At 37.8% G+C, this 23,019-nt stretch overlaps 1 protein-coding gene across 2 annotated transcripts in view; it reads right to left on the reverse strand.

Moving 5' to 3' along the window:
* BORCS5 (BLOC-1 related complex subunit 5) overlaps positions 1-23,019 on the reverse strand; it is a 69,078-nt gene that overhangs the window by 29,153 nt on the left and 16,906 nt on the right. The gene's annotated exons all lie outside the window — the stretch shown is intronic.

Here is a 23,019-nt window from a genome sequence, read left to right on the forward strand (position 1 = left end):
CAAACTCTTACTTTTCCTCTTAAAAAAAACACACGAGTGGTGGTGGATTTCAAGAAAGCTGCCAAGTCTAGAAAAGCACACTAAGGTATTCAAATTAAGTTGCCCAGCCAACCTCAAAGTCAAAGACATTACACTTTCAATCACCCTTATAAATCACAATTGTATTCTTTAAATCATCTAAAAAGTGCAGGTACATGGGTCTATTATAAGAATATGCTTCTCTGACTCACAGGCATCTCTAAAAATATGCCACAAATCCTGCTCCAGATAATAGAAGGAGCAAGACAGGAAAAAATCATGAGCGACTTTTTCTACTCCTGAAGTTACAAAGCTGTGGCGACCCAAGCAAATTCTAGAAGCAATGATTACAAAGCACTGCCATCAGTCACAAGTGCTAGGAACCCATCTCCCTCACTTTGATGACTTAACCATCCCTGTATCTTCTGATGAAAGGAGGAGGCGGGAGGATAGAAAGCTGGATAAATTTAGAGATGGTAAATTTTATCCTTTTTAGGAGAACAAACTATCAGCCCTCAGAATTGTTTTATTTCTGAATACACATTAAAGATTAAAGATAAAAATTTTTATTAAAGATAAAAATTGTGGATGCTTTAAATGAGGTGTGTCCTCTCCTGTTCTCTCAATGCCCCCACTTCCTATTGTCTCACACCCAGCCGTCTTCACTCAGTCACAGTACCTGCCTGGCTTCTGAGGGACTCTAGGTCCACAGCACTGTTTTCATTCTTACTGACCAACTCTAATAGTAACCTAAGCCCGCAGGTAAAAAGACAATGAACCATACAAGGTCGAACAATTAAGTTTGTGAACTTGCTGCAACAATGTTGCTAACGTTTTTTGATATCAGAGGGATTATTCATTATGAATTTGTACCAATTGGACAAACAGTTAACCAAGTTCACTATTTGGAAGTGCTGAAAAATCTGCATGAAAAAGTTAGACAACCTGATCTTTTCGCCAACAATTCATGGCTCTTGCATCACGACAATGCACCAGCTCACACAGCACTGTCTGTGAGGGAGTTTTTAGCCAGGAAACAAATAACTGTATTGGAACACTCTCCCTACTCACCTAATTTGGCCCCCAATGACTTCTGTCTTTACCCAAAGATAAAGGAAATACTGAAAGGAAGACATTTTGATGATATTCAGGACATCAAGGGTAATACGACAACAGCTCTGATGGCCATTCCAGAAAAAGAGCTCCAAAATTGTTTTGAAAGGTGTACTAGGCGCTGGTGTTGGTGCATAGCTTTCCAAGGGGTGTACTTTGAAGGCGACCGTAGTGATATTCAGAAGGAGGTATGTAGCACTTTTTCTAGGACAAGTTCGTGAACTTAATTGTCCAACCTCATATATCATCTTGAAATTATTTTTTGTATAAGTGCTCTTTATAATTAAGATTTTTTTCTTTTTTACTTATTATATAAATTTTCAAACATATAAAAAAGTAGGAAAAAATCTGTACCCAAACATTCACCATCTAGATTCAATAACATATTTTATCAGATATAGTTCATCTTTCTATATAAATTTTTTCTTTTCTATACTAAAAAGTATAGACGTCATGACACTTCACTCCTAATACACTGTTCTACATATTTATGGTTAGTTTTTCATGCTAAAAAGAAGTTTCCAAATTATGTCTTCCTTACTGTGCTAGGGAACAAGGCCATTACCCACAGTTTTCCTTAAACAGTGATGCACACAAAGTAGATGTTCATTGAGTTAAAAACCTCATCTAATAGATTCATATATTAAGGGTTGGTTTTGCAAATGATAAAAACTGGAGACATTTCCTAAGACCCTGCTGAAACCACTTTGTTTATACTGTAATGGAGAGTGGGCTCCGGGGAATGGGTAAGGACCAAGACTGACTATTACACCGACAAGCTAACTGCCATCGGTACCTATTTCTTTCTGTAAAATGTAAAATGGAAAAATCATCAGGGTTAGAAATTTGGAAAATATTTTGCTGAGCAATCTTTTTCTTTCTGAAATGTCAGGTAGAGGAAAAAATGTTTTTCTAAAGTAAAGAGCCATGTGGGTATTAACCTAGGCTATTACCACGCTGAATTCTTTGACTTTTAGAGCCTTAGCCACTTACTGGACTAGAAATGAGTATTATGAGAAGTGGGGCCCATGACTGAGAAACAGTATAACAAAAGCTCCATTTCCTACCACAGAATCCAGAAAACAGAATCTATGCAACGTTGACAAAAGTTATTGTGAAGGTACAATTAAGCAAAAACAGATTATGAAAAAAGAAATTATCCCTAAAACTAATAGGGGATTTTTGACTCTATTGGTCATGATATATTTCAAAGACAAAAGCACAGAAGTCATGTGTATTCTTTACTTGAACAAACTCTAGTTCTCAAAGGTATTCCCTACCCTTTTCTGAAAGAAAAGTCTAAAAAACATGTACCCAACTTGGATAGGATCTTATGATGTCTGTTAGTGATCAATTTCTTTGGGACATTTGGAAAAAGGGTTCCCTGCGTGACTGGTTCCCTTAGGCACTTTTATCTCCATTCAGTCACCTCAGAGAAGTGCCAATCTCACCAAGGAGAAGGAGCCACTCACCAAGGAGAAGGGCTACCAGCATTGTTTTGGTTCAACTATGTAGCAGAAGAGACTGCAAGTACAGACAAGCCCAATATAACATGCCAACCCACCACGATGTTGGATGTACATAGAAACAATGCTCCCAGGATTTCCCTCCTAACAGTTTTCAGTAACCACCAGAGGACCAAAAAAGAACTGTCTCTTTGAGATAGTGCTATGGACTGAATGTTTGTGTCCCCCCTCCCAAAATTCGTATGTTGAAACCTAATCTGCAATGGCATAGTAGGAGACAGGGCCTTTGGGAGGTGATTAGGTAATGAGGGTGGAGCCCTGAATTAGTGCTATTATGAAAGAGACCTCAGAGAGCTCACTTGCCCCTTCTAGCACATGAGGACACAGCAAAAAGACAGCTGTCTATGAACCAGGAAGCAAGTCCTCACAGACACTGACTGAATCAGCCAGCACCTTGATCTTGGACTTCCCAGCCTCCAGAACTGTGAGAAACAAATTTCTGTTGTTTATAAGGCACCTGGCCTATGGTATTTTGTTATAGCAGCCTGAATGCACTAAGGCAGGGAGAATGGGTAAAGCTGAATTCAACCTCATTATTTACTAGTTGTGTGAATTTGGGCAGTTTACCTTGTATCTCTGAGCCTCAATTTTTCCAAAATTAGAACCTGTACAATGAAAACTCCAAAACACTGCTAAAAGAAATTGAAGTAGACATAAATAAATGGAAAGACAACTCATGTTTCATGAATTGGAAGACTTAATATTGTTAAGATATGAATACTACTCAGAGTGATCTACAGATTCAATGCAGCCCCTATCAAAATTCTAATGATGTTTTTTTTTTTTTGCAGAAGTAGAAAAACCCATTGTAAAATTCATATGTAATCTCAATGCCAAAATAATCTTGAAGAAGAACAACAAAGCTGGAAGACTCACACTTCTGATTACAAAGCTACAGTAATCAAAACAGTGTGGTGCTGGCATAAAGACATAGATCAATGGAATAGAATAGAGAGCCCAGAAATATACCCTCAAATGATTTTCTACAAGAGATCATTCAATGGGAGAAAGGACAGTCTTTTCAACAAATGGTGCTGAGAAAAGTGGATATCCACATTGAAAAGAATGAAGTTGAATTCTTATCTAACACCTTATACAAAAATTAACTCAAAATGGACCAAAGACATAAACCAAACAATAAACCTCTTAGAAGAAAACATAGGGCAAAAGCGTCATGACATTGGACTTGGCAATGATTCTTAAATATGACACCAAAGATACAGGCAACAAAAGAAAAAAATAGACAAATTGGACTTCATGAAAACTTAAAGTTTGTACCTCAAAAGGCACTATCAACAGAGTAAAAAAAAAAGGCAACCCATAGAATGGGAGAAAATATTTGCAAATCTGATAAGGGATTAATATACAGAATAATATATAGAGAACTCCTAAAACTCAACATAAAAAAACAACAACAAACAACCCAATTCAAAAGTGGTCAAAAGATTTGAATAGACATTTCTCCAAAGAAGATATAAAATGGCCAATAAGCACATAAGAAGACGCTCAATATCACTAATCTTAAGGGAGACGCAAATCAAAATTACAATGAGATACCGCCTCACACTCATTAATGGCTACTATTTAAAAAAAACAGAACATAAGAGATGGAGAGGATGTGGAGAAATTGGGACCCTTGTGCTCTGTTGATGGGAATGTATAATGGTACAGTCACTGGAAAACAGCATGGCAGTTCCTCAAAAAATTAAACATGGAATTATCTTATGATTACCAGCAATTCTGCTTCTGGGTATAGACCCAAAAGAACTGAAAGCACGGTCTTGAAGAGATATTTGTAATAACGTTCATAGCAGCCTTGTTCACAACATTTAAGACATGGAGACAACCCAAGCATCCATCAATGGGAGAATGGATAAGCAAAATGTAATATATATATATGTAGTGTTACATTATTCAGCCTTAAAAAGTAAAAGAAATTCTGATAATGCTACAACATGGATGAACCTTGAGAACATTATGCAAAGTGAAATAAACCATATACAAAAGGAAAAATATTGCATAATTCCGCTTACATGAGGTACATAAAAGTCAAATCCACAGAGGAAAAAAATGAGAATAATGGTTGCCTAGGGCTAAGGGGAAAAGGGAAAAGGAAGTTACTATTTAATGGATATAGAATTTCAATTTGGGATGATGAAAAGTTCTGGAAATGAATGGTGGTGATGCTGCACAACAATTTGAATGTAATTAATGTCACTGAATTATACACTTGAAAAAGGGTTAAAATGGTAAATTTTATGTTTATTTTACCACAACAAAAAAAGTCAAGTAGATTGATTCTAATTTTTGCTAAGCAAAAATATTCCACAATACTCTAATAAAGCAGCCAAGGAAATTTTAAGTGTGGCCAATAGGGAATGAAATGAAAAATATAAAAGGATAAACCGAGGAAAAAATAAGTCTCATTTCCTTCTCTGAAAACTGAGTTGAGCCATGTTTCCTTCCAAGTCTAAAATTTGAAAAATCCATGTTTCTATGAGGAGAGAAAGTATTATTCTATACAGCTACACCATATTTCTTTATTACAGAATCAAGACTAACTTAGAATTATTTGCAAAAAGGAACATATTTAAATTTAGAAGACCCTTACTTTGAGTATGAAAATAAAAGAAATGCAGTCTACTACAAACACTCAGTTTGGATACTATAACCTTTCAACCTCTCTCACTGAATGAACACAGAAAGCCCATTTTGTCTCACTATTTTGTAAGAATGAATGCCAGCTTCTAATGGGGCACCTCGGTCCTCCCTGCAACTTGGCAGCTAGTGTTCAGCAAACCCAGGTGGTCTCCACATGCCCCCAAGTTGTAGCTTTCCAGACAAAGTGAGGATGGCATTTTGGGGGCACCAAACGATTCTTCCCTTTCTAACGGAATTTGCTTTAGGAACTGAAAGTGTTCTTTTAAAAATTGGCATTTAACACGATTCTACTTACAGTAGTTTGAAGTATACACAACTTCTTAGAAATACAGACTTTGCAAGGCACACCAAAACTGAGTTTAAAAGAGGTCAGGGTATCTTTAGAGAGTCAACAGCAATCACGTTGCGGAGCTGAACATTTTTTTTGAGGTTTCAGAAAGATGAATCACAGATTCACTTTAAATGAAAACAAATGAAGTGTTGTTTTCAAAACTAAGAGAAAAAGAAGCAACAAAAGAGAAATCTGAAATTTTGGGGGTCACCCTTCGTATAGGTGTTAACTCTTGGCCTCCTTGAAGGATTAGATACCCTACATTCTGTTGGAAAACAGAAAACACAGGATTGTTTACACACTGGAGAAAACGCCCTGATCAGATGGAAGTTCTCACTTACCAGTAGCTTAAAATGCTGAGGCAATACTATTAATTTATAAGTTAGTTTCTAAGAACAAGATCAATATTAGAGAAAAATTGATTTTTCCACACATGAAGTCTACTAATAAGAAAAATAATTAGACTTTGGGTGGTGAATATACTATGTAATATATAGATGATGTATAAATACGAATTGTATACTTGAAACCTATATAATTTTACTAACCAGTGTGACCCCAATAAATTTAGTAAAAAATTAAAGCATCACATATATGAAAAAAATAAAGAAGAACCATCTCATTTTCTGCTCAGCTTAAATAAAATCAACAGGAAATATAAAATCTTTCTTCTACAGAGAGTTAAGACCCAAGGAGCTAACAAGAAAGCAAAGAGTTACTTAGGAGAGCCTACTGGGCTATTATACTGAGAAACTGAAGAACCAAGAGACTCTTTCCCCCATCTGCCCTGTAGCTAGCATACAAGCACGGAATAAGTGATGGAATTAACAGAAATAAAAAACACAATAAATTCAAGATTTTTGGTGACAGAAGTATTGCTGTAATTTAAGGGAGATACAGTAGCCAAAACATGAGTGCCCTGGAGTTGCCAATTCTTGAAACTGTATTGTACATAATTTGGCAATTTACTTGAGGAATTAATTTAAAATACCACTTTCCCTTTAATTTATGCTTAAGATAGTTTTGCTTATTTGGGATTTATTTATTTTGGAATCAAAATGTTTTCAGTAGCGATATAGCTCATATGTAACTAAATCCCAATCTTTATGGGCTGTATCTCTGGAACACACTTGGTTAAAGGGTCATTTTTGGCCTTTACCAAAGCATCCTTTTTGTGTTTTATTATTGACATTCTTGCTTTCTCCCCAGTTGCTTGGTAAGGTCCTTGAGGGAAGGGGTCATGTATTTTTATGACTGACAGACCCAAGGCACATAAGGGCTTTATAGACATATACTAGAAGTTCTCCACAGATGTTTGCTGTTCCACATACTGAGGAATGCTTGTATTTAGACGAGTTCTGCAAACACAATTGGTACCCCCTTGGGCCTTGGCTAAAGACCCCTCACTTCTGAAGGCTCAAGTGCCCAGTAACTCCATTCCATTTCCTCCAAGCAAAGTTCTGATTTGAATATATTTCTCACCCCAGCAAGAGACACACATTCTATTCATATCTCTCCAAAGAAATGAACTCACTCCTGCCTCTAAAGTAAACTTACGTCACCCATATTTGAAGATATGGGCTCTTCGTGTGCAATTAGTGAATGAGACCTTATCTATAAAATCATTTGACTTCGGCCTTTTGAAAATTCAGCAGAGGCAGTTATGTGGAACTACAAGATAAAAGTGATACAAAGGTCAACAAAACCAAAGATTAAACTTTTTCCTTTCCCCTAGCAACTACGTAAAAATACACACACTATATATTCCATCATCACTCAGTCAAAGCTTGATTGATCTAGGGTAATTAAATCATATATTCAGCAAGTCTACTCCTTGGTTCTCTGACCCTTGGTCTCAAGTTCACTGAGATAACATATCTGAATCCCAGTGTGACCATAAACACAAAGATTTCTATCACAGGGCTGAGAGAAGTGGTTTCCACATTCCAAGTCCATTAAGCATGTGCGTCACTGCTTTTGTTGTAGAAGATACCCAAGTTACAAAAATTCAAACTTTTCCCACTATCCCTAAAGCACACAGCTGTGAAAACATCCTCCTGTATGAAACATATCAGTTGATAATATTCAGAAAACTATGATGTCATTATTTGTTACTCTTTTCTCATTTTGTGCTTCAGTTTCCCCCAGAAACAGGAAGGCATTACACAGGGGACTAGGGAGAGATGGGCAATGAGAGGAAGGAAATCCTTGGTGTTCCAAACCAAGGCAGAGGAGCTGGGATTATTAAAGAGAAGCAAGCAGAAGCAATAGACCCCCAATAATGACACACACACTACCAATGGGGCACACTAACGAGTAACCCAAAGACACGAACATCTTTAAAACAGAAATACATCTGATTTTATCATTACATTAACGTAAGTTAGGGAGACAGACTCACAAAATGGTTAAATGTACAGGTTTTAGAATCAGACCTGGTTTAAATCCTGGCTCTACCTTTAGAAGCTGTGTGACAGGAAAGGCCTGTAAACCTCTCTGAGCCTCAGGTTCCTCATGCCTACCCTAGGAGGTTGGACAGGGGTTAAAGGAAATAATACATGTAACACCTCTGTGTAAAACAAAAAAAAAAGACAGTAAAAGAGAAAGATAACAAGGTGGCTGTTATTTATCATTAGTGAAAAGTGGGGCTGTGTATAGCAAAACCACTACTTATAATGCAACTTCTAAGAAATAATAAAACGAACAGGACATATAAACACTTGGAAACTTTTCTGTCCACCAAGTATAAAAATATGTGCAAACATTTTCTATCCTATCTATGTTCATATATATGATTTTCACTATAAAGACAAGAGAAAGCTAAATTATACCTTGGAAGGAAACAAAGACTAAAAGGAGGTCAAACATATGTTTGTTTTCATATTGATTCTAGTAGACGGTAACAGATAAATACTGGGGCTGCCAAAAAATGTATATACATGACTTGTATTCATCTTTTTGCTATCGGTATATACTGAGTACCACAATTTTAATACAATTTTTTCCTTTCTTAAAATGTGTATACATATTTTTGGCACTCTCTGTATATAGAGGTGAAATATTTCAGAATTATTTTTAGGGATCCTTTCCTTTAAAAACAAAGTAAACAACAAGTGAAAGTTACAAGAAATCAAATTTGGATTTAAGTGAAGGAACCACACTCAACTAATCCAAGCTGTCCAATAAAGGAGCAGGTTTCCTTGTATGACAATGAGCTGACCAAAATTAAATAGTCAGCAAGTCAAGGCCCGACGTCTACTTTGACGAGCTAGTCTACAAAATACACTCAATTCAGGGACTCTGCAAGAAATAGACTGGATGATAAGACTTTAAAAGTCCCTTCCAATTCTAAGACTCTATAATCTTTGAACACTACAATGCATAGCCAACTCTGGTGTCCATGGTAGGGTAGAGTTCACCTCTAATATTGCCCCTAATAAGGGAAAGGTGTCCACATTTAGGTAAGAGACAGCTTTGCCACTCAATTCAAATGTGAGAGAAACTGAGTTAATAGATCTCATGACCCCCAAACCATATTCTGTTTTCCTTTCTTGACTGCTTTGCTTTCTCCCTAGATGCCTTGCTTCTAATCTGTTCAATCTAATTCCATAAATATCTACTCACCCCCTTCTAGAAATCTAGCCAAAAGAAACAAAATGAAATTCAGAAGATTTATATACTAACATTGTTTACTACAGTATTATTTTAATATCAAAAATATCCTCCCAGAGGAGAATCATTATGTAACTATATAATTATAATACATTTATACAAAGAACTGTTATACAGCTATTAAAAGGGTGTTTTCAAATAATATTCAGTGATACGGGAAATGCCACAATATAATTTTAAATAAAAATGTGATATACAATGACAAATTCAGCCTGATTCTAATTGTAAAGTCAATGTATTTCACATACATGTTTACATTAGAAGGAAACACACAGCAAAATGTTAACAATGGCTATACACATCTAGGTGGTGGAATTTTTACTTTTCTTTTTTGAAACTGTTTTCCAAGTTATCTAAAATAATCATATATTCACCCTGTGATCACAGAAAAGAAACATTATTTTAAAAAATAAATATAAGCAACAAAAAGCTGTATTATAGTTATCTTGGATTTGCAACTCTGAAAGTGAAAACAATTCCTTTAAAAGGAGGAAGCCTGGTATAAAAAAATAAGTTGGCATCTGACCTGATGTTTGAGATGGTTGCTAAGCACAGTGCTGTCTTTAAATTAATCAGTAAACAGGGAACAGCTGGGACAATATCCAGTTTTATTGAGGATGTGGGACAACAGGAACTCTCATACACAGTGAGAAAGGGTATAAACCAGCACGATCTCTCTGAAGAGTCATTTGACTATATCTAGTAAAACTGAAAGTGAGTGTGCCCTACTAGACAGTAACGTATTCCTACCTACATACCCAAGAGAAAACGCTCATAAATGTGCACAGGGAGACATGTATAAGGATGCCCACTGCAAAATTGTTTAATAGTGAAAAAACTTGAAAACAACTCAAACATTAACAGGACACTGATTAAATAAACTGTGAGAGAGTCATTCAATGGAATACTATACAGCAGTGAAAAATGAGCCATATATCTCCATGGATAAATCTCAAAACTATAAGCTAAAAAAAAAAAGTTACATAAGTATATGAAAGACACACAGTAGAACGCAATTTATATAAAGTCAAAACATATAAAAGAATATTAGATATTGTTTAGAGATACATAAATATGTAGTAAAAAGTAAAGCTATGAAAATAATGCATGGGTATGATGAACACCAGTCAGATCAATGGTTCTCTGCAGAGAGGAAGGGAGAAGCAATATTAGAAGAGGTTACAAAAGGGTGGCGAGAGGGCAGTAAGTTTATTTGAAGTGCTTTTCCTCTAGGGAAAAAAAAATCTGAAGCTAATATGGCAAAGTACTAAAATTTGACAAAGTTGGTAAATGAAGATCCAGGTGTTTGTTCTTTTTGCTTTATGCTGAGATATTCCCAATGAAAAAAGAAATTTTAGGTAGCAGCAGGCAATCTCTGTTGAGGGCAAGGTTCTCTCCGTATCAGTAATTCTTAAACTCTTCTGGGTTGGAGACCCCTTTGCAAACCTTATGGAAGCTATGGTTCTGCTTCCCACAGAGGTTTGTGACACGACTGTCACCCACCCCTCAGCCACCTTAGCAGACATTTGGGAAAACGTATGCTCTCTCTTTAGCCATGTGGTTGACCAGGTAATTTCTACTCATGTTAAGAGTTAGCAAGACTAGACAATTAGGAAGGGAGTGACACAATTAGGAAGGGAGTGGCTGCTGAGAAAGACAGCCTGTGACAAAAATGAGACTTTCATTGAGGAAAGACTGCCAGAGTATTTGACCACTAGTGAGAAGGCTAAAAACCCAGTGAGTGATATGCATGCAACTGAATGTCTTCAAAACTAATTTAAAAGATTTGGGGAATATTAAAAGAAGTATTCTTAAACTTAATTAAGCCTTGGTGCAAAACCAAGATTATAAATTAAGTCATGACTGATAATGAAGATGAGTGAGATTTTTGTTCCTATTTCTCAAAACTTTCCTCTATTTGCACATCTTATTTAATAACATTTAATTTGGCTAATTTTTATGCTGATGTTTGGCTAATGTTTATGATTAGCTTTTCCAATAAAGCACTGTATTATTTTCAGAAAGTCCAGATGAATAGAAGAATAGGACACTTGGTTAGTGACTCAGTTAATGATGTTTAAGGAAAATGGCTGTTGAGACCGAGAAGCCATAATGAAAGCAACAGCTGACACTATACCTAAACTGCTGGATAAGGATCTAGAAGGACATAGAGCCTTTTGAAGGTGAGGCGTAAAGAAACCAAATCTACAAAGGGACAGTAACTACTATAATTCAGCAGTCCCTGGGAAGGTTTTTAATTGACTTAATTATCTCAGACAAGTTTTTCCACTAGAAGTTCTAAATCTGTGATACACTAAATTGTCCCAGAAATACTAACACTGTAAGCTTAACAACACCATGTAAAATCTCCAATTTCTCTGTTATCACCATCTATACACCAAATCTTTTTTCCACACATGCCTCTTCCCCTGTATCCCTCTGTCCTGTCATACCCCTATGTTATCTCCTACCCCTGCCTTTCTCCTGGGCTATACTTTGCTGCCTCTCAGAAAAGAGGAACCACTCACAGAGCTGCAGATTTAGGGGAATACGAATGGACTAGTTAAGAAGCCATTTCCACCTCACTCTTTCTTATTCTTTTCTTTCCTGGCAATGTCCTTCCCTGCCATCCATCTTTCCAAACTGCTTTTCCCAATAGTGTTTTCTATGAAATCTATTCTGAATGAAATCTAGAAATGCACAGCTTCCTAAGACTTTTCAAGACCTTTATGCAAAACAAACAATAAAGAAAACTGTGTTGCTTAATAATACTGTAAAGCACATACCGGTTTTAGTTCTGCCACCTCTTTGGGGAAGGGGGGTTTGGAAAAATGAGGGCCTCTCTAGCTGTAAGAGATACTGGGGGCACTGGTGGTGTTTAGTGCAAAGGGAAGCTAATCCTCCTCCAACACGCAGGACAGTCCCATGCAGTGAAGACTGGTCCATCCAAAATGCCAGTAGTGCTCCCAACCCACTCCCCCACTCGTTATGTAACACGGGACCATAGACATTCACCGAGCCAGATAACTCCAGCTCATTTCCATAAATATTTGGCTCATCTTGACCTTTCCTGGCTTTTAGAAATATGTAAAATTGGCCAACAGGTTGCCCAAATTCCCAATGTTGCATAGAATTCTGGGAAGGGGGGGCAGGTGGTGGCACACACCCTACGCAGTCTGCAGTGTTACCTTCTGGTGTTTGGAACTCCTCAAATAAAATGGCTATGTTTTGAGTTTGATGTCACTATGTTTCAGAGACCTCTTCACTCATACTTGATGCAGCACTGTACTGAGCCAAAACAGCTACAGGGGCCAGTCTCCCCTGAAAATGAGGCAAGGCGGTTACATAACCCTCCACAGGGATGAGTGCACAGCGGCCTGGGAGGGAGTGTGGGAGGGCCCGGTAAACATCGCTCCCCTTCATCACTTCACGTTCCAACTCAGATTCCTCCTGACAAAACAAACATGGCTTTTATATCATAGTAATTCTTTTGTAGCAAGCAACTCATTCTCACATTCTTTCTCCTGCTGCCCCCTCCCCCCACCCCTCCTCCCCACCATTTTGTACTATTTGTATGGAAAAAAAATTTTTTGAGTTGCTTCTTGCCAAGTGTGACATCAACTCATTCTTATTTAGTGATGTCCAGCAAGAACTTAGTCTCCCAAAACGTTTGCTGGTTTTGAAGCAACAAGATTACTAACTGCATTTTGTTTTCCCTGTCTCTTGTTTTTAATGCATTAGTGTATCTTCTGAAACAAGTGATGTAACACCTCATTTCTATGACCCAAGGCATGTGTATATGCGTATGTGTACAAGATCTTTTCGAACACCTTCAGGAAGACAAAGTACTGCCTCTGTTACTAAAAGGAAAAAGATAACATGATAATGAGTTAACTTGATAATTTAAACCTCCTTGAAAAAGATACCTCTGCTTTCAGTAACAAGGAAGAGCTATGAATATTAAAGAAAATGCAAGCCTGAAATTCTATTCTAGGTGAAGAACTACTGTTACTGCGGGGGGACGGGTAGAAGAAATATGAGCGACCCATAAAACAGCAAGACAGACATATTACACCACTCATGCTTAACATCACTTTGGCAAAGTACCTTGTGAATAATTTTAGAAAGCCAACAATTTTATTTTACACATAAAATAAGCTAAAATTCAGAATTATTTTCAGTTAGCTTATTGGAAAAATTGGTGCTGGTGTTCTTAACATGTGTCCAACTATGATGGAACTACTGAACTATGTCAGGTACCAATCCTTCCTCATGAAGTCGTCTTTAAAACCCTTTCCATTCTATTCCTCTGTTAATTAAAATGCACAATTGGAAACAACATTATTCCCTAGTTATTCCTTCCTTCAGGGAATATTACCAGCAAACCACAGTTAATTATCAGAATGCGGTAGTTAGTGCCCAGTGTGGGTTGGCCCTATGTATGAGTGCCAATTCTGTCACATTCCAGTATTTGCTGAGCAGGATGACACCGCAGAACCTAATCCACATAGAAAATATTGTGTGATGACTGTAACATTTCCCTGGTTCACTTTCTAGGATGCCAAGGCACCCTGGGGCTTCCGGTGCCACCCTAGCGGAGTCAGGTGAGGTGCAAAGCACCTAGACATAGGCTCAGAGGTGTCACTTACAGCTCACAAGTCTTTAGGGATAAAGCTAGTTCTGTTTTGGGGGCTCCGAAGTCCTAAGAGATGCATGGTTTCAGATAGACTAGAAGAGGAAAAAGAAAACATGTACCTTCCTGAGGAGCTGCAAGTATTTAACAAAAACGAGTACAAAAAGTCTACATAGAAAAAGAAAAAAAATCCTTAAGTTTGTGCTTGAGTGAGTGTGCATATGAAGTCAGTCTGAAAAAGAGAAAGGAAAAGCCCTTGAAAGTTGTAATTATAGCAAATTGCTCAGGTGACTCCATCCCACCCACATGCTTTTGATTTTCAAAAAGTATGATGAACACTTTTTAAGTTCGTATTCCAGAAAGGTTGCAGCTGTTCAGCACAGATTTCACACGCTCGGTTAAGAACACTATTTTATCAACATAAAGGTTAACGGCTTCTAAATGAGGGTAGCAATATCCAACATGAGTGCTGTAAATTCACATTAGCATTCACTCTGCTTAAAGATACAGACACAGAAAGTCCTTGGCATGAAGAGTGAAATAATAACACGAAGTTTCATAATTCCCCCCAACTCCCAACCAAGATTTTTAGCTTGCCCTTTAGAAAAGATTACATCCGTGTTTAAGCACATCAGCATAGCGGTGTTTGCCACGACTGTAATACTGCATTCAATGGACTCAGAGCAAATCAAATCAGGAAAACATGGAAAGACAGCTGCCCGTCCCGTTCCATACCATACTCCCCACCCCAACCTCACAGGCACCTTAAGTGTTGTCTGTCCTCCCTGACCAGAGGGGGCACTGTCACAGTGCTAGGCCCTGGAATGTTCAGTGTGCAGCAGCAAAATGACTCCTACTAGCTGTAGTTTTGCAGGGTCAATTTAAAAAACTACTTTCCCTTCCCAATTCTCCCCAACCAAGCCATCCTATAGCTGTTTTCCATTTCCTGTGTTTCCTACACCCAATCCCTCAAGTCCTGTCACCACTTCCTTGAAAATGTCTCTCTCATTTGCTCTTCCTTCCACTGTCCCCACCCCAGCTCACACTTTCACCAGCTTATCACTAGAAAACTGTAACAGTCTCCTAACTGGTATGCCCATCTCTGGCTACTGTCCTACCAATCATCCAAGAACCACAGTTTTCAACGTCTCAATACCCTGCTCCCTACTGCAACAAACAAAAAACTGCGATTGCTTCTTGTAGCATCACCTCCGAATTCCCTTCCCTGGTGTTCAAGAGCATCCATGGACTGGCCACAATTTAGCTTTCTGACCTTACTTCTTACTCCTCCTAGAGATGCACCCTTCTCTTTCATCAAGCAGTCATATCACTGTCACCATCACCACCACCACCACCTCCCCAACTCAGGCCCACTTTGCTTATACTATCCTCCTGCCCAGGAATTCCTTCCTCCACCCCCTCCTGACCCAAACCAACACATCTCACCAAAATCCTACCTGTTCTTTTAGGCTTCGCTCAATTCATGATCCCTCTATACAGTCGTTTTCTATGACTATGGTCCACCTCTCCCAGTGTGATGGAAAGAACTGGGTTTGTGGAATAGGACAGGCCTGAGTTTAAATCTCTGTGGAAGTTGAATAAGTTGTCTAATCTTTCTCATTCTCGTAGCTGGCATTCTAACCTACAAAATGAGGGTGGTGTTAATACCTCCTTCATAGGATTATTCTGAAGATTAAAAAAGATTCTGCATGGAGAACCACTAGTGTAGCACATGGCACTCCACAAATGGTAGGTATTATAACATCATATAATATTATATGGCCACTGTGCTTCTAAAATCCTATGCTTTAAGTCAATCATTTGTTTTTTTCGAGTAGGTTGTAAAACTCAAGAGTAACAATAGTGTCACATGCAGTTGTATCTCACTTATTTAATGATTTCAACTCCCGGGACAGCCAAGAAATAGGGAAAAATAAATAAAACGGCCTACAGGTCACTCAAATAGTTTATTATAAACTCCATGCATTAATGCCTATGTATTTTAGTAACAGGAAGCCCTGTGACAGCCCCTAAAGGCCTACTGATTATTATTTTGGTTTCTAAGGCAACAGTAACAAATCATGAGGTGGCTGGAGCTTGCTATCGGCTAGGGAGACAACAGTAAACACACACCTGATCTGTACAAAATTGTAAATGAAATCAAGTCTAACCACCAAAGCTTCTGTTCTAATTGGAATATTAGCAAGTATAGTTTCAGAGATAAAGTAGGTCTAATGTTAATAGTACAGAGAGAGACATACAAAGTTACAATGATGAGGATCTAAGACCAATGGTCATAATTGCTAAAGTTAGAAGGAATTTTTGCACAATTACAACAATTATTTGTTGAGCCCCCAATATGTACCAAATACATACTACACATAAGCCATGCTGCTCCTGTAAATGATTCCTCCCATTAACTCCCTGAGGTAGCTATTAGTACCCTTGTTTTACAGACAAGGAAAACAGGACTCAGAAAGGTTTTCCATAACTTGCCCATGATCAAGAGGCCAGTGTGTGACAGTTTCCATCCCTGAACTAACTCCAAAGTCGGTGCTCTTTTCCCGTTATGCCACACTGCCCCTCCGCATACTCGCGTGAAATGCAAAACCTGATGGTAAGTTATGAAAGAGGATGCTTCCAGTTCCGTTTACACGTATCTAGTAATGGCGAGTTCATTGCTTTACAGTGATTCTGAGCACAGGCCTCTGAGACCAGTCAGATCTAGGTTAAGAACAGCTGTTTGGCTACTTTCTAGCTGCACAACACTGAACAAATCGATTTCTCTGAGCAACAGTTTCCTTATCTATAAAATGGGCCCCCAAATTACCCATATGACAAGGCTGCTGTGAGGATTAAATCTGAAATGCGGCATGAAAAGTGCTTAGCTCATTGCCTGACATGTTGTAATGCATCAAGAAATATTATTACCATTAGAATGATTATTATAGAAAGTTCTTTATATGAAACTAAACTCTACCTCCTAATAACTTCTCCCCATTGGCCTCAGTTCTGATCGCTGGACTTCACAAAAGGAGATCTAACCCTGTATCTACTCAGTAGCCATTTCATATTAAAAGAGAGCTGTGTTCCCCTATGTCATCTCTTCTCCAACCTTAACATCCGCTTCACAACTGATTCTTTACATTACAAGGTTTCCAGACAAGGACCTTCTGGTCATTCTGTTCAGCATATACCCTAGTTCATAAATACATTCTGAAGCAGGACACCAAGACACTCTCACAGGTACTGAGTGACCAGTGCCAAGGACTGTGCCTGAGACTACCGTTCTTCCACCTGATATCAGTAAGAGCCCCCAATAAACTGCTATCGAGCCAGTTTTCTCACATCCTGTCCTTATGTAACTGACTGTTTTGAATCTAAATGTAGGACTTGACATTTATTGCTTTTAAATGTCACTGTGGTTTCAGCCCACTTCCAATCTACTGAGATCATTTTGAACCTTGGATCTGTCACCCATCACATTAGATAGTCCTTCTAACATTGCATTACCTGCAAATTTGATTAATATGCTTGTAACCTCTTTATTTAAGGTCAATCGACAAATCTTTCATGAATATCAAGTATGGCCCGGGTCCTTTGGTAGGAGCTGAGTCAATGGACATAGTGTCGAATAAGACAGAGGTCAAGCTCAGAACACTGTGACATCTTACTTGTGATCTTCTTGTGGGTTTATCTTGAAAAACGTTAGTTTGTACAGGATAAGGCTGATGAGGCACAAAATAGTCTATAAGCTTTTTAAAGGGGGAGCACAAGGAGTTGGAACCAATGGATGGAATGTTGCAGTGATGCACATTTTGGAATCATCGCCCCTCTTTCAGTTGTCCCTTCTCCCCCCATCACTCCCCTTTTTTATGGGGATATCCTTTTCTATGTCTAAGCTTCTGGAACCTCTTGTTCTCCACAGTTCATTAAAGATGGCAGTCCAGTAACTTCATCTACAGGTTCTTTCCTTTCCCTGAATGGTGGGATAGAGTGAGGGTGAGGAGACAAGCAGCAGAAAACAATGCATTTTGATCAGCTAATTGCACTTACAATGTCATGTATCTGGGATTTTAGTTATTCCTTTGTTCTAGCATTTCCAGGTTAATTATCTTTCCTCTGGACAGAAAATAGAGAAGCAAAAGAGGTGTGAAATAGTTCTGCTTTGTCACACATACACTAACGTGACCTCAGCTGGCACAAGAGGCTTACATCTACTTATTGCTACCTTTGTTCTGAACACAGTTTTTTATATTTCTAGTTATCCTTTATGCCCCTCAACTCAGAAGCCTCTGTTTGTCTTAGCTTATTTATATATCCTGACACTGTTCATTCAAGTCCATATCACTCTTTCATACCTGTCTTTCATTACACTTGCTCCTTTCTACATTTAGGACACATACTTTAAAAACTAAAGCATTTTGGAATGTTTTCTACTCAGCCACAGTAATCACTTCAAATATCTTACCTTTTTCTTTCTCTCATAATGATTTGTGTAAAGTTGTATCATATCAATTTAGAGAAAATAAAAAAGATGATGAGGAGATGGCTTAAGACAAACTTACGTCCCAATGGGGTGAATTATTAAAAAGCAAGCTCTACCAGGGCAAAGATTTTACATTTTGCTAGAGACTCACCTACCAGAACAGTGCCTAGAGCTCACACTAGCCACTCGAACATTCGCTAAATAAATGAACAATCAAAATCTTAAAGGACGGTAAAATTTCAGCTGGCCACAATAGAGAAGACAGCTTTCAGATAGAACAGCATGAGCAAGGGCTCGGAGGTGGTAAAACAAGGGGAGCAGTTCAACTTGGCCTGGAGCTCAAGACACATGCAAGCAGCGAGAGATGAGGATGTAAAGACTTCTTGAGATCTTCACGTCAAGCTGAGGAACTCAGATCTGAATGTGGCAGGCAGTATGCAGCAAGCAAACATTCTGAGCAGGAATCATATTATTTGAGCTAGGCTTAAGAAAGATTCTGGCAGAGGTGTGCAAAAATAATTAGAAAGAATGATCAATGTTTATTAAAAATGTATTTATTTGTACACACCTAGAAAAAACTCTGGCTAGGGAGAGTTAATATCTTTCTACATACTTTCTATTTGAACCTAGAGCATTTGTCTCAGCAACCTGTGGCCAGTCCCCACGTTGAAAAGAGTAAGAGTCAGTGAGTATTACCAAAGCAAAAAGTAGGGCTAAACCAAAGCCATAAATAAAGAGGCCCCAGAACTGCAGCTTCTTGCCAGAATGTACTGCAAGTCGGAGGAGGATTGGCTCCAACTCGTGAAAAGAATGGCTTGGTTGTCTAACCAAAGGGAGTTATGCTCATATCTGGGAACATTTTTTTCATTTCCATCTAGCACTTCTAATGTGCGGGGCTGTCTTGATACTGTTTCACTCTCTTCCAGCACATTGGCAGGAAATGGAAAGCACAGCAGAGAGATAAAGCCCATCTGGCCACAGTGTTCACGGCAGCCTTCCTCTGGTCCAAGGACCAGACTTCCACATGACTTTCCTTACTCGTCCCCTGATGAGTCTGATTTCCTTTCCATAATTATTCATGCCTTGTCTTATTTTTCCTTATTGCACTACTATGCAACATTGCCTGATGCAGTGGTTTTACAAATATGTTTATGTACTACTGCTAAATGACTACATCTAAAGACAGGAGGATATCATGATGAAATTCATGTTACCTTCTTTATTTACAGATATATTTCTTTTGCTACCTATCTCTGACTATGGATTTCATTCAGTCTAAACTAGCAGCAGCCATGACACTGCTACTCTATGTACATTTGGAGCAGGTCTTAAAATGGAAATTTTATTCTCCCTTCAGTGATGTGATTTTTATCTTTCTGGTCACAGCCACCATATGTTTGGAAAGTATGGTCCACAATGTGGTTTCAGTCTCAGAAAAAAAAAAAACCCTCAATATTTTAAATAAGTACAGTAGTAATAATACACATAGGGGTAATACATAGAATACCATAATAAATACTGCATTAATTATCTTTACGTATATATAATAAAACATAGTGCTAATAAAAATACATCAAAAGGAGTCTCAATAAATTTTACAATATTGAACGTTACTTCTCACTAACTACATATAAGATGGCAATCTTCTTATCTCAAAAAATACTCAATAGAAATTAGAAATATAAAAACATTCTTAACACATAGCAAGAGTTCTCTGTCTGCTGACTGTAATATGGCATGAGCGCTCCTCGGGCTCTCTGATCTGGGTTCTGTCCTGTTCAACATTCTTCAATGACCTCATCAGAGGTCACTCATAGTATGTTCACAAAAAACCTCAACAAGCTGAAAACACAGGCTACATCTGACACTGAATTACAGATGATTGTACAGTCTTGCACTGAAGGTCCAAAAATCTATCTGGAGAAATACAGAATGAAGGAGGTGTGGTACATGTGAAAAAGACTTGAGGGTTTTAGATGATTCAGTATGACTCAACTACATGTAGCTGCCAAAAAAGCTACTTCAAACTTAGGCTGTCTTAAAAGAAATGCAGCGTACGGAGAAAGACAGAAGATCCAGCTCACACCTGGCCCACTCTACTCAGCGCTGGGGGTCATACTCTAAAAGGGCCAAAATGGAGTATGTCAGGTTTTGGATCAGAGGGCTGAGCGATACAAAATCATGTTATACAAGGAACCGAAACTGTTAGCTTTGAGAGGAGTCAGTTCCACAAATTTTAAATGAGCGCATATTGTTTTATGATCAGGATAACAGACATTTCCATTTTGGAGAAAAAACATTTAAATAATGCTCAGTGTTGAAGAGGATATTATGAAACTGGAATGTTCAGACACGTTGGTTTTATTATAAATTGGTTTGTTAAACCTTTTGGAAAACAATCCTGCCATGCACTGTTATAGCCACAAAACTGTTTTGTTACCGTGGCTTTATAGACAAACTATGGTAGATTCAAAAGATAGAATACTGACCAGCAATAAAAAAGAATAAACTACTGATATAAGCACATGGCATACTGGGAAAGGTAACACTGTAAACAGAAGACAGATCAACACTAGTCAGAAGCTGAGGTGAGGAGTGAAATTGACTACAAAGGGACATAGGAAGAGTTTGGGGGAATGATGGAACTATTTTATTTCTTGATTGCTAGGGTGGTTAAACAACTGTGCACATACATCAGTACTCACAGAACTGTACAATAAAATGGGTAAATTTTATTGTATTTAAATTATATCTTAATTTTTAAAAAGAAAAAGGGGGGAAAAAAGAGAAAATCTTTAAGGCAGCCAGAGAAAATAGCAATAGTACATACCGAGGAACATAGATAAGAATTATCTTTTAAAAATTAAGGAGAAATAAAGAATTTTCACAGCAACAAAAACTGAAAGAATTCATTACCAACAGATCCTTACTACAAGAAATGTCAAAGGAAGTTCTCCAGGCAAAAGGAATATGATATAAAATAGAAACTTGGACCTACTGGGATGCCAAAAAAAATATATACATTTTAAGAGATGTTATCTATGTATTACTTTTTGAAGTTGAATTGAATCATGGTAGCAACGTGTAGTATGACATTCACCCAAAAGATGGTGTTAATCAAATGAATGCTAGCATCATTCATTGTATTACAATTTTAATACAGTTTTTTCCTTTCTTAAAATGTGTATACATTTTTTTGGCACCTCTGTAATTAAAAAATGAAGATCTCCAGAAGTGGCTGAAGTGCAGGTAAATATGAAATTAACCTTCTTTCTTATCTTTAATGGCTCTACATAAGTCTAAAGCAGGGGTCAACAAAGTATGTCTCAAGGGCCACATTTTACCCACTTCCTGTTTTTGTTGAGGAAAGTTATATTAGAACATAGTAACACCCATTCTTTTATGTATTGTCTATGGCTGCTTTCACACTCAATAACCGAGTTGAGTAGTTGAGACAAAGACCAGATGGCCTGCAATGCCTAAAATACTTACTATCAGGCCTTTTACAGAAAAAACATTGCCGCCCCTGGTCTAAAGCAAAAATAGCAATGTATTGTGGGTTTATAGCATATGTAAAAGAAAAATGTATAACAATAACACAAAATATGACAAGGAAATTGAAGTATAAAAACCTTCCTGTGATTAAAAACCCTACACTATAAGTGAAGTGGTAATTAATTAAATATATGTACTATAAACCCTAAGGACACTACACACAAAAAAAATTCTAAGATTTAAATAAGCCAATAGTAGAGATAAAGTTGGATCATAAAAAGATTTGATTAATATTTAACATGTTAAAAATAACTGCAAAAACCACACTTACTTTTGCACCAACCTATAATAAAGTAGACAAAAAAAGAGGGGAAGAGGAATAAAGAACAAATGGAACAAACAGAAAACAGTAAGTTGGAAGAGTTTTATCCAATCACATTGAAATTACATTGAATATAAGGCAAAAGATATTGTTTAAAAGACAGACAATTTCAACATGAATAAAAAAAGCAAGGTTCAACTTTATGCTGGCTACAAGAAACTCACTTTAAAAATATACACATAGCAAATGGATGGGGCAGGTATAACTTCTTGCTTTAGCCAAGTGAGGCAATAAACAAATCCTCTCCACAAAAGCAACTATAAAACTGGACAGGGGCCGGCCCGATGGCTCAGGCAGTTAGAGCTCCACACTCCTAACTCTGAAGGCTGCCAGTTCGATTCCCACATGGGCCAGTGGGCTCTCAACCACAAGGTTGCCAATTCGACTCCTGCAAGGGATGGTGGGCTGCGCCCCCTGCAACCAGAAACCGCAACTGGACCTGGAGCTGAGCTGCGCCCTCCACAACTAAGACTGAAAGGACAACAAGTTGAAGTTTGAACGGCACCCTCCACAACTAAGATTGAAAGGACAATGACTTGGAAAAAAGACCTGGAAGTACACACTGTTCCCCAATAAAAGTCCTGTTCCCCTGCCCCAATAATAATAATAATAAAACTGGACAAAATTCACAAAAACAACCAATTTGAGGCTTGAGAACTCATCTAAAGACATACAATAATCTAAGAAGCATTTATGCCT

The sequence above is a fragment of the Rhinolophus sinicus genome, linkage group LG02 (assembly GCF_036562045.2).
Source record: "Rhinolophus sinicus isolate RSC01 linkage group LG02, ASM3656204v1, whole genome shotgun sequence".
NCBI lineage: Eukaryota > Metazoa > Chordata > Mammalia > Chiroptera > Rhinolophidae > Rhinolophus > Rhinolophus sinicus.